Source organism: Delphinapterus leucas, chromosome 4 (assembly GCF_059928025.1).
Source record: "Delphinapterus leucas isolate spDelLeu-1000000601 "Yukka" chromosome 4, BTC_Dleu_Yukka2, whole genome shotgun sequence".
NCBI lineage: Eukaryota > Metazoa > Chordata > Mammalia > Artiodactyla > Monodontidae > Delphinapterus > Delphinapterus leucas.
Window position 1 is genome coordinate 118,110,481 of NC_143132.1, and position 17,120 is coordinate 118,127,600.

Consider the following 17,120-nt stretch of genomic DNA (forward strand, 5'->3'; position numbering starts at 1 on the left):
TCTTTTTGAAACCTCTGGTCTATACCATGCATCTCAGATTAAAGGGATAGCAGATAGCCTTGGAATTCTCAAGGGCTTAGAACAGAAATCAGTGAGCAACGTGCATCCCAACGTAGAAGAATTTGCTTTCATGTATGATGTGAAGCAGATCACGTTTTTATCTCCTGCGTATTAGAGGGGTGGGGTCGCCCCTCCCAAGTGTCTGTGATTCTCTGACTTAGTGTTTGCTGCTATTTTTCAGTGTTCAACTGTGCCCTGTGCTTGGGGAGGACATGGCCTGTATTGGCTGTGCGCTTCCATTCTGGATATGTATTTGTATCTACAGATCACTAGGTAAGGAAGTTCCTTAGTGTTTCTCCACTGGATCAAGAATTCTGTCTCTGCTGGTGATAATTGCTACCTGAGCTCCTGGAAGACGGAATAGGTGCACTTGAGGACCATGCACATTGTCAGATGGATTACTTGCCCATCAAGACCCGGCTGAGGCCAAGAACCCACACCGGTGATTTCCCACAGGCACCTTTGTGCTCTTTGTTTCCGGTATATTAAATACTCCAAACAAACATACACAATTTTATTAGTTGGAGCTTCAGGCATAAATCCATTCCTGGTCTCCTGCCTTCAAGAGATGGGCTAGGTATCTTGGGAAAACTCAAGTGTCCCTTGAACAGGAGGCCTAGGCTCTAGAGGAGGCTGCTCCAAGCCCTCCTTCATTCCCATTGTTTCTTCCAAGCAATAAATTTCTCTAGACCTCACCTAACTACCTGTACAGCTGTGTTGGAGCAAAGAGAAATGAAACAGATTAAATAGAAAATGTTTCTTCCTGAAGTCTTGGCTTGGTCCAAGGTGGGCATTGAATTCTTCCTTCCTTTTAGGCACTCTTCCTTGGTCTCACTTGGCCTTCCAAGGGTGAGGACATCTCTAAGGTAGCATATCTCACAAATTGCAATTTTGGAACATCTGCAAACTCTCGCTCTCTCTCTTTCCCTCTCCTTCTTCCACTCTCTCTTTTGCTCCCATATGTCATATCCCCAAATTGCCCAGAATAAAACAGTAGTAATTCTAATGTCACTGATTTATCGTAAATCACACAGCAAGCTTGGAGAGTAAACTAATAGTGCTCAACTTTTCCGGCATGAATTTCTGTCACTTTTAGCCAATAAGACTTCTCCGGAGAAAAAAAAAAAAGAGATAGCTTCCGGGAAGATGGCGGAAGAGTAAGACGCGGAGATCACCTTCCTCCCCACAGATACACCAGAAATACATCTACATGTGGAACAACTCCTACAGAACAGCTACTGAACACTGTCAGAAGACCTCAGACCTCCCAAAAGGTAAGAAACCCCCCAGGTACCTGGGTAGGGCAAAAGAAAAAACAGAGACAAATGAATAGGGACGGGACCTGCACCAGTGGGAGGGAGGTGTGAAGGAGGAAATGTTTCCACACACTAGGAAGCCCCTTCGCGGGCGGAGACTGCAGGAGGCGGAGGGGGAGCTTTGGAGGCGCGGAGGAGAGTACAGCAACAGGGTACGGAGGGCAAAGCGTGAGATTCCCGCACAGAGGATTGGTGCCGACCGGCACTCACCAGCCCGAGAGGCTTGTCTGCTCACCCGCCGGGGCGGGCGGGGCTGCGAGCTGAGGCTCGGGCTTCGGTCGGATCACAGGGAGAGGCCTGGGGTTGGCGGCTTGAACACAGCCTGAAGGGGTTAGTGCGCCACGCCTAGCCGGAAGGGAGTCCGGAGAAAAGTCTGGACCTGCCGAAGAGGCAAGAGACTTTTTCTTACCTCTTTGTTTCCTGGTGAGCGAGGAGAGGGGATTAAGAGCGCTGCTTAAAGGAGCTCCAGAGACGGGCGCAGGCCGCGGCTAAAAGCGCGGAACCCAGAGACGGGCATGAGACGCTAAGGCTGCTGCTGCCGCCACCAAGAAGCCTGTGTGCGAGCACAGGTCACTATCCGCACCTCCGTTCCGGGAAGCCTGTGCAGCCCGCCACTGCCAGGGTCCCGGGATCCAGGGACAACTTCCCCGGGAGAACGCACGGCGCGCCTCAGGCTGGTGCAATGTCACGCCGGCCTCTGCCGCCGCAGGCCCGCCCCGCACTCCGTGCCCCTCCCACCCCACGGCCTGAGTGAGCCAGAGCCCTGAATCAGCGGCTCCTTTAACCCCGTCCTGTCTGAGCGAAGAACAGACGCCCTCCGGCGACCTACACGCAGAGGCGGGGCCAAATCCAAAGCTGAGCCCCTGGGAGCTGTGAGAACAAGGAAGAGAAAGGGAAATCTCTCCCAGCAGCCTCAGAGGCAGCGGATTAAAGCTCCACAATCAACTTGATGTACCCTGCATGTGTGGAATACCTGAATAGACAACGAATCACCCCAAATTAAGGAGGTGGACTTTGAGAGCAAGATTTATGATTTTTTCCCCTTTTCATCTTTTTCCGTGTGGATGAAAGGCTCTTGGTGCTGCAGCCAGGAGTCAGTGCTGTGCCTCTTAGGTGGGAGGGCCAACTTCCGGACACTGGTCCACAACAGACCTCCCACCTCAGAGGCACAGCACTGACTCCTGGCTGCAGCACCAAGAGCCTTTCATCCACATGTAAAAAGATGAAAGGCTCTTGGTGCTGCAGCCAGGAGTCAGTGCTGTGCCTCTGAGGTGGGAGGGCCAACTTCAGGACACTGGTCCACAAGAGACCTCCCAGCTCCACATAATATCAAACAGTGAAAATCTCCCAGAGATCTCCATCTCAACACCAGCACCCAACTTCACTCAACGACCAGCAAGCTACAGTGCTGGACATCCTATGCCAAACAACTAGCGAGACAGGAACACAACCCCACAACCACACGTGGACCTGCCCACCAGAAAGACAAGATCCAGCCTCATCCACCGTAACACAGGCACTAGTCCCCTCCACCAGGAAGCCTACACAACCCACTGAAACAACATTAGCCACTGGGGACAGACACCAAAAACAACGGGAACTACGAACCTGCAGCCTGCAAAAAGGAGACCCCAAACACAGTAAGATAAGCAAAATGAGAAGACAGAAAAACACAGAGCAGATGAAGGAGCAAGATAAAAACCCACCAGACCTAACAAATGAAGAGGAAGAAGGCAGTCTACCTGAAAAAGAATTCAGAATAATGATAGTAAAGATGATCCACAATCTTGGAAATAGAATAGACAAATGCAAGAAACATTTAACAAGGACCTAGAAAAACTAAATATGAAACAAACAACAATGAACAACACAATAAATGAAATTAAAAATACTCTAGATGGGATCAATAGCAGAATAACTGAGGCAGAAGAATGGATAAGTGACCTGGAAGATAAAATAGTGGAAATAACTACTGCAGAGCAGAATAAAGAAAAAAGAATGAAAAGAACTGAGGACAGTCTTAGAGACCTCTGGAACAACATTAAATGCACCAACATTCGAATTATAGCGGTTCCAGAAGAAGAAGAGAAAAAGAAAGGGACTGAGAAAATATTTGAAGAGATTATAGTTAAAAACTTCCCTAATATGGGAAAGGAAATAGTTAATCAAGTCCAGGAAGCACAGAGAGTCCCATACAGCATAAATCCAAGGAGAAATATGCCAAGACACATATTAATCAAACTGTCAAAAATTAAATACAAAGAAAACATATTAAAAGCAGCAAGGGAAAAACAACAAATAGCACACAAGGGAATCCCCATAAGGTTAACAGCTGATCTTTCAGCAGAAACTCTGCAAGCCAGAAGGGAGTGGCAGGACATACTTAAAGTGATGAAGGAGAAAAACCTGCAACCAAGATTACTCTAACCAGCAAGGACCTCATTCAGATTTAACAGAGAAATTAAAATTTTACACACAAGCAAAAGCTAAGAGAATTCAGCACCACCAAACCAGCTCTACAACAACTGCTAAAGGAACTTCTCTAGGCAAGAAACACAAGAGAAGGAAAAGACCTACAATAACGAACCGAAAACAGTTAAGAAAATGGGAATAGGAACATACATATCGATACTTACCTTAAATGTAAATGGACTAAATGCTCCCACCAAAAGACACAGATTGGCTGAATGGATACAAAAACAAGACCCATATATTTGCTGTCTACAAGAGACCCACTTCAGACCTAGAGACACATACAGACTGAAAGTAAGGGGATGGAAAAAGGTATTTCATGCAAATGGAAACCAAAAGAAAGCTGGAGTAGCAATTCTCATGTCAGACAAAATAGACTTTAAAATAAAGACTATTAGAAGAGAAAAAGAAGGACACTGCATAATGATCAAGGGATCGATCCAAGAAGAAGATATAACAATTGTAAATATTTATGCACCCAACATAGGAGCACCTCAATACATAAGGCAAATACTAACAGCCATAAAAGGGGAAATTGACAGTAACACATTCATAGTAGGGGACTATAACACCCCACTTTCACCAATGGACAGATCATCCAAAATGAAAATAAATAAGGAAACACAAGCTTTAAATGGTACATTAAACAAGATGGACTTAATTGATATTTATAGGACATTCCATCCAAAAACAACAGAATACACATTTTTCTCAAGTGCTCATGGAACATTCTCCAGGATAGATCATATCTTGGGTGACAAATCAAGCCTTGGTAAATTTAAGAAAATTGTAATTGTATCAACTATCTTTTCTGACCACAATGCTATGAGACTAGATATCAATTACAGGAAAAGATCTGTAAAAAATACAAACACATGGAGGCTAAACAATACACTAACTAATAACGAAGTGATCACTGAAGAAATCAAAGAGGAAATAAAAAAATACCTAGAAACAAATGAAAATGGAGACACGATGACCCAATACCTATGGGATACAGCAAAAGCAGTTCTAAGAGAGAAGTTTACAGAAATACAATCCTACCTTAAGAAACAGGAAACATCTCGAATAAATAACCTAACCTTGCACCTAAAGCAATTAGAGAAACAAGAACAAAAAACCCCCAAAGTTAGCAGAAGGAAAGAAATCATAAAAGTCAGATCAGAAATAAATGAAAAAGAAATGAAGGAAACGATAGCAAAGATCAATAAAATTAAAAGCTGGTTCTTTGAGAAGTTAAACAAAATTGATAAACCATTAGCCAGACTCATCAAGAAAAAAAGGGAGAAGACTCAAATCAATAGAATTAGAAATGAAAAAGGAGAAGTAACAACTGACACTGCAGAAATACAAAAGATCATGAGAGATTACTACAAGCAACTCTATGCCAATAAAATGGACAACCTGGAAGAAATGGACAAATTCTTAGAAATGCACAACCTGCCAAGACTGAATCAGGAAGAAATAGAACATATGAACAGACCAATCACAAGCACTGAAATGGAAACTGTGATTAAAAATCTTCCAACAAACAAAAGCCCAGGACCAGATGGCTTCACAGGCGAATTCTATCAAACATTTAGAGAAGAGCTAACACCTGTCCTTCTCAAACTCCTCCAAAATATAGCAGAGGGAGGAACACTCCCAAACTCATTCTACGAGGCCACCATCACCCTGATGCCAAAACCAGACAAGGATGTCACAAAGAAAGAAAACTACAGGCCAATATCATTGATGAACAGAGATGCAAAAATCCTCAACAAAATACTAGCAAACAGAATCCAACAGCACATTAAACGGATCATACACCATGATCAAGTGGGATTTATTCCACGAATGCAAGGATTCTTCAATATATGCAAATCAATCAACGTGATACACCATATTAACAAATTGAAGGAGAAAAACCATATGATCATCTCAATAGATGCAAAGAAAGCTTTCAACAAAATTCAACACCCATTTATGATAAAAACCCTGCAGAAAGTAGGCATAGAGGGAACACTCCTCAACATAATAAAGGCCATATATGACAAACCCACAGCCAACATCCTCCTCAATGGTGAAAAACTGAAAGCATTTCCACTAAGATCAGGAACAAGACAAGGTTGCCCACTCTCACCACTCTTACTCAACATAGTTTTGGAAGTTTTAGCCACAGCAATCAGAGAAGAAAAGGAAATAAAAGTAATCCAAATCGGAAAAGAAGAAGTAAAGCTGTCACTATTTGCAGTTGACATGATACTATACATAGAGAATCCTAAAGATGCTACCAGAAAACCACTAGAGCTAATTAATGAATTTGGTCAAGTAGCAGGATACAAAATTAATGCACTGAAATCTCTGGCATTCCTATACACTAATGATGAAAAATCTGAAAGTGAAATCAAGAAAACACTCCCATTTACCATTGCAACAAAAAGAATAAAATATCTAGGAATAAACCTACCTAAGTAGACAAAAGACCTGTATGCAGAAAATTATAAGACACTGATGAAAGAAATTAAAGATGATACAAATAGATGGAGAGATATACCATGTTCTTGGATTGGAAGAATCAACATTGTGAAAATGGCTCTACTACCCAAAGCAATCTACAGATTCAATGCAATCCCTATCAAACTACCACTGGCATTTTTCACAGAACTAGAACAAAAACATTCACAATTTGTATGGAAACACAAAAGACCCCAAATACTCAAAGCAATCTTGAGAAAGAAAAACGGATCTGGAGGAATCAGGCTTCCTGACTTCAGACTATACTACAAAGCTACAGTAATCAAAACAGTATGGTACTGGCACAAAAACAGAAAGATAGATCAATGGAACAGGATAGAAAGCTCAGAGATAAACCCACGCACATATGGTCACCTTATCTTTGATAAAGGAGGCAGGAATGTACAGTGGAGAAAGGACAGCCTGTTCAATAAGTGGTGCTGGGAAAACTGGACAGGTACATGTAAAATATGAGATTAGATCACTTCCTAACACCATACACAAAAATAAGCTCAAAATGGATTAAAGACCTAAATGTAAGGCCAGAAACTATCAAACTCTTAGAGGAAAACATAGGCAGAACACTCTATGACATAAAGCACAGAAAGATCTTTTTTGACCCACCTCCTAGAGAAATGGAAATAAAAACAAAAATAAATGGGACCTAATGAAACTTCAAAGTTTTTGCACAGCCAAGGAAACCATAAACAAGACCAAAAGACAACCCTCAGAATGGGAGAAAATATTTGTAAATGAAGCAACTGACAAAGGATTAATCTCCAAAATTTATAAGCAGCTCATGCAGCTCAATAACAAAAAAACAAAGAACCCTACCCAAAAATGGGCAGAAGACCTAAACAGACATTTCTCCAAAGAAGATATACAGACTGCCAACAACCACATGAAAGAATGCTCAACATCCTTAATCATTAGAGAAATGCAAATCAAAACTACAATGAGATATCGTCTCACACCAGTCAGAATGGCCATCATCAAAAAATCTAGAAACAATAAATGCTGGAGAGGGTGTGGAGAAAAGGGAACCCTCTGGCACTGTTGGTGGGAATGTGAATTGATACAGCCACTGTGGAGAACAGTATGGAGGTTCCTTAAAAAACTACAAATAGAACTACCATATGACCCAGCAATCCCACTACTGGGCATATACCCTGAGAAAACCATAATTCAAAAAGAGTCATGTACCAAAATGTTCTTTGCAGCTCTATTTACAATAGCCCGGAGATGGAAACAACCTAAGTGTCCATCATCGGATGAATGGATAAAGAAGATGTGGCACATATATACAATGGAATATTACTCAGCGATAAAAAGAAACGAAATTGAGCTATTTGTAATGAGGTGGATGGACCTTGAGTCTATCATACAGAGTGGGGTAAGTCAGAAAGAGAAAGACAAATACCGTATGCTAACATATATATGGAATTTAAGGGAAAAAAATGTCATGAAGAACCTAGGGGTAAGACAGGAATAAAGACACAGACCTACTAGAGAATGGACTTGAGGATATGGGGAGGGGGAAGGGTAAGCTGTGACAAAGCGAGAGAGAGACATGGACATATATACACTACCAAACGTAAGGCAGATAGCTAGTGGGAAGTAGCCGCATAGCACAGGGAGATCAGTTCGGTTCTTTGTGACCGCCTGGAGGGGTGGGGTGGGGAGGGTGGGAGGGTGGGAGTCGCAAGAGGGAAGAGATATGGGAACATATGTATATGTGTAACTGATTCACTTTGTTATAAAGCAGAAACTAACACACCATTGTAAAACAGTTATACTCCAGTAAAGATGTAAAAAAAAAAAGAAAAAACAAAAGACTTCCCTGGAGTTGACAAGGTAGGTATTTCCAAATGAGTAGCAATTTTTTGAAACTCCAAATCAGGAACCACAACTAACAAAAAACAGAAAAGATAGAAAAAATTCAAAGTTTTCACTGTCCTTAAATTTAGCTCAATGCCTCTCCTATGAAACAATCCCAAAGTTTCAAGCTTTCAATCCACAGTGTCAGTCCGGACAATTCAAATCTGAACTCTTTCTCTATCAATGACCTATTTCCAATTTCCTTTAAGGATTAATCTCCAAGTTCCTTTAATTGTAAAAGCTGATCTTGGGGAAAACAAACCAAAGATAACATAGAAATAAACCACATCATGTTACACCTTTTTTAAAACTGCTGTCATTTGACATCAATTCTGTAAATACCAGACTTTTGATAAATCTTAAAGATACTCTTTACATATGAATCTGGCAGATAGGCCTGGTTCTCAGCCATTGTTTTATGTACAGGTCCAGAGATTTCCGAAGGGTTATCTGGAGGCCACGCTTAACTCTGTGTGGAAGGAGGGGCCCACATGCGTGTCTGAGTGAGAACATCTGGGCTAGAGGTGGAAAAAGGCTAATCCAGGGGCACTTGCTGCCCAATCTGTCGTTAGAGAGGAAGTGAGGGCAGGTGCAACAATACAGCACTTACCGGTTGATACGCAGATGCTGGTATCTCTCTTGAGTGAAGCTGCTCCCGGGTGTCAAAGGGAGAGAACCAGCTCCTTCAGAACTCAACCTTTAAGTTAGTCTCCAACACAACCCGTCTGCAAGTCTTCCTCTGCCACATAGACGTGGTTTCATGGCAAGCACGTAGGTCAGTCATTTGGTTAGTCAGAAAATATTTAAGCCATTTGTACTGATGGAGCAGGCATCGTGCCAGTTGAAACATTGTTACACAACCTGACCGCTGGGAATGATTTGTACATTTTGGAACCAGGCACAACAAGCAGCTTAAGATACTTGGAGTGGAGAAGTGAAAACAAAGGATGTGGTCTCACTGTGGCTCCCTGACCTCAGGGATCTGTGTGGTTTCCATGATTATAAATTACCTCAAAAGAAATTGACTTTTAGGTAGAGGGAAATTATTCTCAGCTTCAGGGTTACAGTGAGAAAATTGCCAAGCCCAAATGTCAGAGAGTCACTCTGGTCGTGCTCCTTTGTAAATGTCGTTGCTGCTATGGTTATTCTTCCCTCTATAAGTCATCTTTTGGCTTGGCAAAAATGAACTGCAGACTGTTGACTATCAAGGAAGTGAGATCTGGGTCTCCCAGCTGTGTTGCTGTAAACGATTCAATGAGAGCTCAAATGACCTCCACAGGCATATTTGGGCAGAGCGAAGTTCACTCTCCTCTCCCTCCAGAATGGGGCCAGGCTAAAAGGATTCATTCTGCTTTGACTGATAAGGAAGTGTGCTTCCTGTTTCTCTCTGAGGGCAAGAAGCTTGAAGTTCAGCTGCATCAGAGAACCATGGTGCTCCCCCCTACCCCAGATTTGAGACTCCAGCCTTGCTATTTTTAAGTCTGTCTTTGGCTAAAGAGCTCCTCTTTGGCCTCCTTGGTCTCACTATAGAGAAGAGGAAGGGACCTGCCAGAGGAGAGGCCTCTGTCCTTCCTCCCCGACACCAGGCTAAAGGATCTCCTGAAAATATCAGAACTAGGAAGCATGTGGCTTTATCCACCTAACTCTAGATTATTATCTTTCTTACTATTTTTATAGCAGCACATTTTTGCCACAAAGCTAGTGTATCACTCTATGTATAATCTATTCTTATAATGAGCCTGTCACTTTTTTTCCTATGTCCAGCATGGAATCTCTTTCTCATGTGTAGAGAATCCTCCTGATGAGTGTGTGTGGGAGGCAGAGACCTCCTTTCACAAAGGAACTTGAAAGATGACATCTTTGGTGTTCGTTGAAGCCAGGGCGTAGGCATGCGCCAATCAGCTACTGACTTGGGGGACGCAAAGACATATTCATCAGGCTAGGGTGGCAAGCCCTGCAGTCAGGGTCCTGCATGGTGAGTATCAGTGGTACTGCCTCCTTGTCTGTGCCTAGAAATGGTGGCATCGGTGTCGACATGAGACCAGTTCTGCTTGGCTTGATGTTGGGCAGTGGATAGTAGAGTCTCTTCCTAGCAAAAGCCTTCAAGTCCACTTGGGGATAAATTCTATTTCTGCCTCAATAAACCAAATTAATACCTGTTGCTTGCAACTAAAAACCCTGAGTCACAATGTTAGCCCTTTCCCAGCTCTTCTTTTCCTCTCTCCTCTCCCATATTCTCCCTTATTCTCCTCTGCCCTCCTCTCCTCTCCCCTCTTTCATTCCCTCCCCTTCTCTGAGCTCCCTTTTCCTCTCCTCCCCTCCACCGCTTCTCCTCCTTTTCTTCTTCCCCCCATTCCCCTCCCTCTCCCCATCTTTTCCCGTTCCCTCACCTCTTCCCCCGCTTCCCGTCTCTCCTCTCCTACCTTCTCCTCCTCTGCCTCTCTCCTTCCCTCCCCATCATCGTTCTCCTTCTCTCCCATCCCTTACTTCCACTGCTTTCTCCCCCCTCATTATTCTGGCTCTGATATTCAAGTCCTTATGGATAGTCCTATCTTGAAAGTAGCAGAACTGAAAAGAACCACTCCACTCCCATTTTGTAGTTGATAAAACTGAGACCTAACAGATTTGGACAAACGATTCCAGTCAAATAGCTAAAATTTGGAACACCTTCCTACTAATTGAATGCTTCTAGCACTGTGCTATCACACTGTCTGAAAAGTACACTTGATATGTTTCCTGAAGATGAATGGGCAATTCATTTAATTCTACAGATATAAGGGGATAAGGAGAAACATTTAGTAAAAAGAAGTTTACAAAATTTTACATATCTCTGCATTTTTTCCATTGTCTTTGAGGCAGAATATAGTAGATAGATGTGTATTTGCATCTAGTCCATGTTTATTTGGTGACTTGTGTGGTTATGTGGTCATGTGAAAAAAGTTGAGGTGAAGACCAGGGAAATCACCTCTGCTGGCCCAGGAAATTAAGGATATCCGTTATCGGTATTAGTATTATAAACAGGGGGAAACCATTTGATTATTTGCATAAACACTTACAGTGCTCTTTCCAAAGGTTAATCTTGACTTTCTCTGCTTTAAAATCACCCTGTGGTTTCCCCTTGCACTTGAAATAGAATCCAGGGTTTACATAGAATGGCCATATCACTTCGACTCCACTCTGGGACACTTGTGAGTTGAAAGGAGCCACAGTCTCATTAGTCATCAGAACGGGACAGCAGTCACAAACTGAGACCATACCAGCAAACCAAGACCCTTGGTTATCCTACCCACAGGGACATTATTTTCTCCTCAACCTCATGTGGTACCACTAAACTCCTAATCTCACAGTTCAGTTTGCTTCTGGCATGCTGGCTTTCTTTCTTTCTTTCTTTCTTTCTTGGTTTCTTTTTTTTTGCTCTTGGCTATCTTAAGCTAGGTTTCTTTCCAAAGCCTCTGTACTTGCTGTGCCCTGTGCTGGAACCCTCTCCCCCATCTATTCACTTGGCTGCTTCCACGTCATTCTGTACTCCGTTCAAATTTAGTTTCCCAAGAGTGGCCTTTCCTCACCATCCTAATACTGCTCAATCCCTCCCCACTTCCCCTTCTGGTTATCCTTTATTTGAAATAATTGGATTTATTTATTGGTTTAATGTCCACAGAGGCAAGGACATGGTCTCTCAAGTCCACTTCTTCATCTGCAGAGCCAAGGATAGTGACACAGTAGGTACTCAAATTGATCTGTCCAATGAATGAATATGTGACAGTAGAATAGAAAAGGACATTATACACCTTTGCTGATGGTGATTGTAGATGTGCAGTCAAAGGCAGTTTAACATTCCTACAGTCACACAACACAGCACAATTCCTGTAAGAGCTTATATTTATTTCTCCTATTAACAAAAACATTGTAGAAAGATACCTTCATTTTAATGGTCTAAAGGCACCGATTTATTTCAGACCGTTCCATACACTGCATAGATGAGATTCAGTGAATTCATATGCCTCTTTGCCAAATGTACAACTATTCACATTCTGTTATTCTTGTTTCATCTTTCCCTGTACCTACAAAATTTTTATTTCTTCAGAGAATTTTAAATCCCAGGTAGCGCCTCATTTTACCTACAGATGCTTCAGTGTGTATCTCTTATAGGCAATCCTTATTTGTTAGCATAACTATAGCACTATTATCATATCTAACCAGATTTATAAATAATGTCCAGTTTTCTCTGATGCCTAAAATATGCATTTTTATAATTGGTTTGTTTGAATCAGAAAACAAACAAGAACCAAATATTGCTTTTCATTTGTATGTCTCAACTTTCTTTTAATCTATAACACACCCCCTTCCCCCTCCACCCACCACCCCGCCACTTTCTATGTTGAAGAAAATAGGTCAAGAGAGATTGGTTCAAGAAGGTGGAGTAGAGGGACGTGCTCTGACTCCCTCTTACAAGAACACCAGAATCACAACCAACTGCTGAACAATCATCAACAGTAAGACACTGGAACTCACCAGAAAAGATACCCCACATCCAAAGACAAAGGAGAGGCCACAATGAGATAGCAGGAGAGGCGCAATCACGATAAAATCAAATCCCATAACTGCTGGGTGGGTGACTCACAAACTGGAGAACACTTATACCACAGAAGTCCACCCACTGGAGTGAAGGTTCTGAGCCCCACGTCAGGCTTCCCAATCTGGGGGTCCGGCAACAGGAGGAGGAATTCCTAGAGAATCAGACTTTGAAATCTAGTCGGATTTCATTGCAGGACTTCAACAGGACTGGGGGAACAGAGACTCTACTCTTGGAGGGCACACACAAAGTAGTGAGCTCATTGGCACCCAGGGGGAGGAGTAGTGACCCCATAGGAGACTGAACCAGACTTACCTGCTAGTGTTGGAGGATCTCCTGCAGAGGCAGGGGGTGGCTCTGTGTCACCATGAGGACAAGGACACTGGCAGTAGAACTTCTGGGAAGTACTCCTTGGCGTGAGCCCTCCCAGAGTCTGCCATTAGCCCCAAAAAGAGCCTGGGTAGGCTCCAGTGTTGGGTCACCTCAGGCCAAACAACCAACAGGGAGGGAACCCAGCCCCACCCATCAGCAGACAAGTGGATTAAAGTTTTACTGAGCTTGGCCCACCAAAGCAACAGCCAGCTCTACCCACCACCAGTCCCTCCCATCATGAAACTTGCACAAGCCTCTTAGATAGCCATATCCACCAGAGGGAAGACAGCAGAAGCAAGAAGAACTACAATTCTGCAGCCTGTGGGAAAAAACCACATTCACAGAAATATAGACCAGATGAAAAGGTAGAGGTCTATGTACCAGATGAAGAAACAAGATAAAACCCCCCAAAAACAGCTAAATGAAGTGGAGATAGGCAACCTTCCAGGAAAAGAATTTAGAATAACGATAGTGAAGATGATCCTGGACCTCGGAAAAAGAATGGAGGCAAAGATCGAGAAGATGCAAGAAATGAAAGACCTAGAAGAATTAAAGAACAAACAAACAGAGATGAACAACACAATAACTGAAATGAAAAATAAACTAGAAAGAATCAATAGCAGAATAACTGAGGCAAAGGAATGGATAAGTGACCTGGAAGACAGAATGGTGGAATTCACTGCTGTGGAACAGAATAAAGAAAAAAGAATGAAAAGAAATGAAGTCAGCCTAAGAGACCTCTGGGACAACATTAAATGCAACAACATTCACATTATAGGGGTCCCAGAAGAAGAGAGAGAGAAAGAACCTGAGAAAATATTTGAAGAGATTATAGTCGAAAACTTCCCTGACATGGGAAAGGAAATAGCCACCCAAGTCCAGGAAGTGCAGAGAGTCCCATACAGGATAAACCCAAGGAGAAACATGCCAAGACATATAGTGATCAAATTGGCAAAATTTGAAGACAAAGAGAAATTACTGAAAGCAGCAAGGGAAAAACAACAAATAACATACAAGGGAACTCCCATAAGGTTAACAGCTGATTTCTCAGCAGAAACTCTACAAACCAGAAGGGAGTGGCATGATATACTTAAAGTGATGAAAGGGAAGAACCTACAACCAAGATTACCCGGCAGGGATCTCATTCAGATTCATTGGAGAAATCAAAAGCTTTACAGACAAGCAAAAGCTAAGAGAATTCAGCACCACCAAACCAGCTCTACAACAAATGCTAAAGGAACTTCTCTAAGTGGGAAATACAAGAGAAGAAAAGGACCTACAGAAACAAACCCAAAACAATTAAGAAAATGGTAATAAGAATATACATATTGATAATTACCTTAAACGTGAATGGATTAAATGTTCCAACCAAAAGACACAGGCTTGCTGATGGATACAAAAACAAGACTCATATATATGCTGTCTACAAGAGACCCACTTCAGACCTAGGGACACATTCAGACTGAAAGTGAGGGGATGGAAAAAGATATTCCATGCAAATGGAAATCAAAAGAAAGCTGGAGGAGCAATACTCATATCAGATAAAATAGACTTTAAAATAAAGAATGTCACAAGAGACAAGGAAGGACACTACATAATGATCAAGGGATCAGTCTGAGAAGATATAACAATTATAAATATATATGCACCCAACATAGGAGCACCTCAATACATAAGGCAACTGCTAACATCTCTAAAGAGGAAATCGACAGTAACACAATAATAGTGGGGGACTTCAACACCTCACTTATACCAATGGACAGATCATCCAAACAGAAAATTAATAAGGAAACACAAGCTTTAAATGACACAATAGACCAGATACTTTTAACTGATATTTGTAGGACATTCCATCCAAAAACAGAAGATTACACTTTCTTCTCAAGTGTGCACGGAACATTCTCCAGGATAGATCACATCTGGGGTCACAAATCAGGCCTCAGTAAATTTAAGAAAACTGAAATCATATCAAGCATCTTTTCTGACTACAACACTATGAGATTAGAAATCAATTACAGGGGAAAAAAACATAAAAAGCACAAACACATGGAAGCTAAACAGTACGTTAATAAATAACCAAGAGATCACTGAAGACAAAGAGTAAATCAAAAAATACCTAGTGACAAATGACAATGAAAACACGATGATTCAAAACCTATGGGATGCAGCAAAAGCAGTTCCAAGAGGGAAGTTTATAGCTACACAAGCCTACCTCAAGAAACAAGAAAAATCTCAAATAAGCAATCTAACCTTACACCTAAAGGAACTAGATAAAGAGGAACAAACAAAACCCAAAGTTATCAGAAGGAAAGAAATCATAAAGATCAGAACAGACATAAATGAAATAGAAACAAAGAAAACAGTAGAAAAGATCAATTAAACTAAAACCTGGTTCTTTGAGAAGATAAACAAAATTGATAAACCATTAGCCAGACTCATCAAGAAAAAGACGGAGAGGACTCAAATTAATAAAATAAGAAACAAAAAAGGAAAAATCACAACTGGCACTGCAGAAATACGAAGGATTATAAGAGATTACTACAAGCAACTCTATGCCAATAAAACCGACAACCTGGAAGAAATGGACAAGTTCTTAGAAAGGTATAACCTCTCAAGACTGAACCAGGAAGATATAGAAAAACAAATTGCAGAGGAAGGAACACTCCCAAACTCATTCTATGAGGCCACCATCACCCTGATACCAAAACCAGACAAAGATACTACAAAAAAAGAAAATTACAGCCCAATATCACTGATCAATATAGATGCAAAAATCCTCAACAAAATACTAGCAAACAGAATCCAACAACACACTAAAAGGAGCATACACCATGATCAACTGGGATTCATCCCAGGGATGCAAGGATTTTTCAATATACCGAAATCAATCAATGTGGTACACCAAATTAACAAATTGAACAAGAAAAACCATATGGTCATCTCAATAGATGCAGAAAAAGCTTTTGACAAAATTCAACACCTATTTTTGATAAAAACTCTCCAGAAAGTGGGCATAGAGGGAACCTATCTCAACATAATAAAGACCATATATGACAAACCCACACCAAACATCATTCTCAATGGTGAAAAACTGAAAGCTTTCCTCTATGATCAGGAACAAGAGAAGGATGTCCACTCTCACCGCTATTATTCAACATAGTTTTGGAAGTCCTAGCCATGGCAATCAGAGAAGAAAAAGACATAAAAGGAATACAAATTGGAAAAGAAGAAGTAAAACTGTCACTGTTTGCACATGACATGATACTATACATAGAAAATCCTAAAGATGCCACCAGAAAACTACTAGAGCTAATCAATGAATTTGGTAAAGTTGCAGGATGCAAAATTAATGCACAGACATCTCTTGCATTCCTATACACTAATGATGAAAAATCTGAAAGAGAAATTAAGGAAACATTCCCATTTACCATTGCAACAAAAAGAATAAAATACCTAGAGATAAACCTACCTAGGGAGACAAAAGAACTGCATGCTGAAAACTATAAAATACTGTTAAAAGAAATTAAAGATGATACCAACAGATGGAGAGATATTCCATATTCTTGGATTGGAAGAATCAATATTGTGAAAATGACTATACTACACAAAGCAATGTACAGATTCAATGCAATCCCCATGAAATTACCAATGCCATTTTTTATAGAACTAGAACAAAGAATCTTAAAATTTGTATGGAGACACAAAAGACCCCGCATAGCCAAAGCAGTCTTGAGGGAAAAAAATTGAGCTGGAGGAATCAGACTTCCTGACTTCAGACTATACTACAAAGCTACAGTAATGAAGACTATATGGTACTGGCACAAAAGCAGAAATATAGATCAATGGAACAGGATAGACATCCCAGAGATAAACTCACACACCTCTGGTCACCTAATCTATGACAAAGGAGGCAAGGATATAAAATGGAGAAAAGACAGTCTCTTCAATAAGTG

The 17,120-nt window shown here is 41.4% G+C and overlaps 1 long non-coding RNA gene across 1 annotated transcript in view; it reads left to right on the forward strand.

The window, feature by feature from the left end:
• The first annotated feature begins 1,136 nt into the window (after nucleotides 1-1,136).
• The window catches only part of LOC149749410 (uncharacterized), a 128,001-nt gene continuing 112,017 nt past the window's right edge, over nucleotides 1,137-17,120 (forward strand). The window contains exon 1 of the long non-coding RNA XR_016393111.1: nucleotides 1,137-1,334. This is a non-coding gene — a long non-coding RNA (uncharacterized LOC149749410). The remainder of the gene's footprint in view (nucleotides 1,335-17,120) is intronic.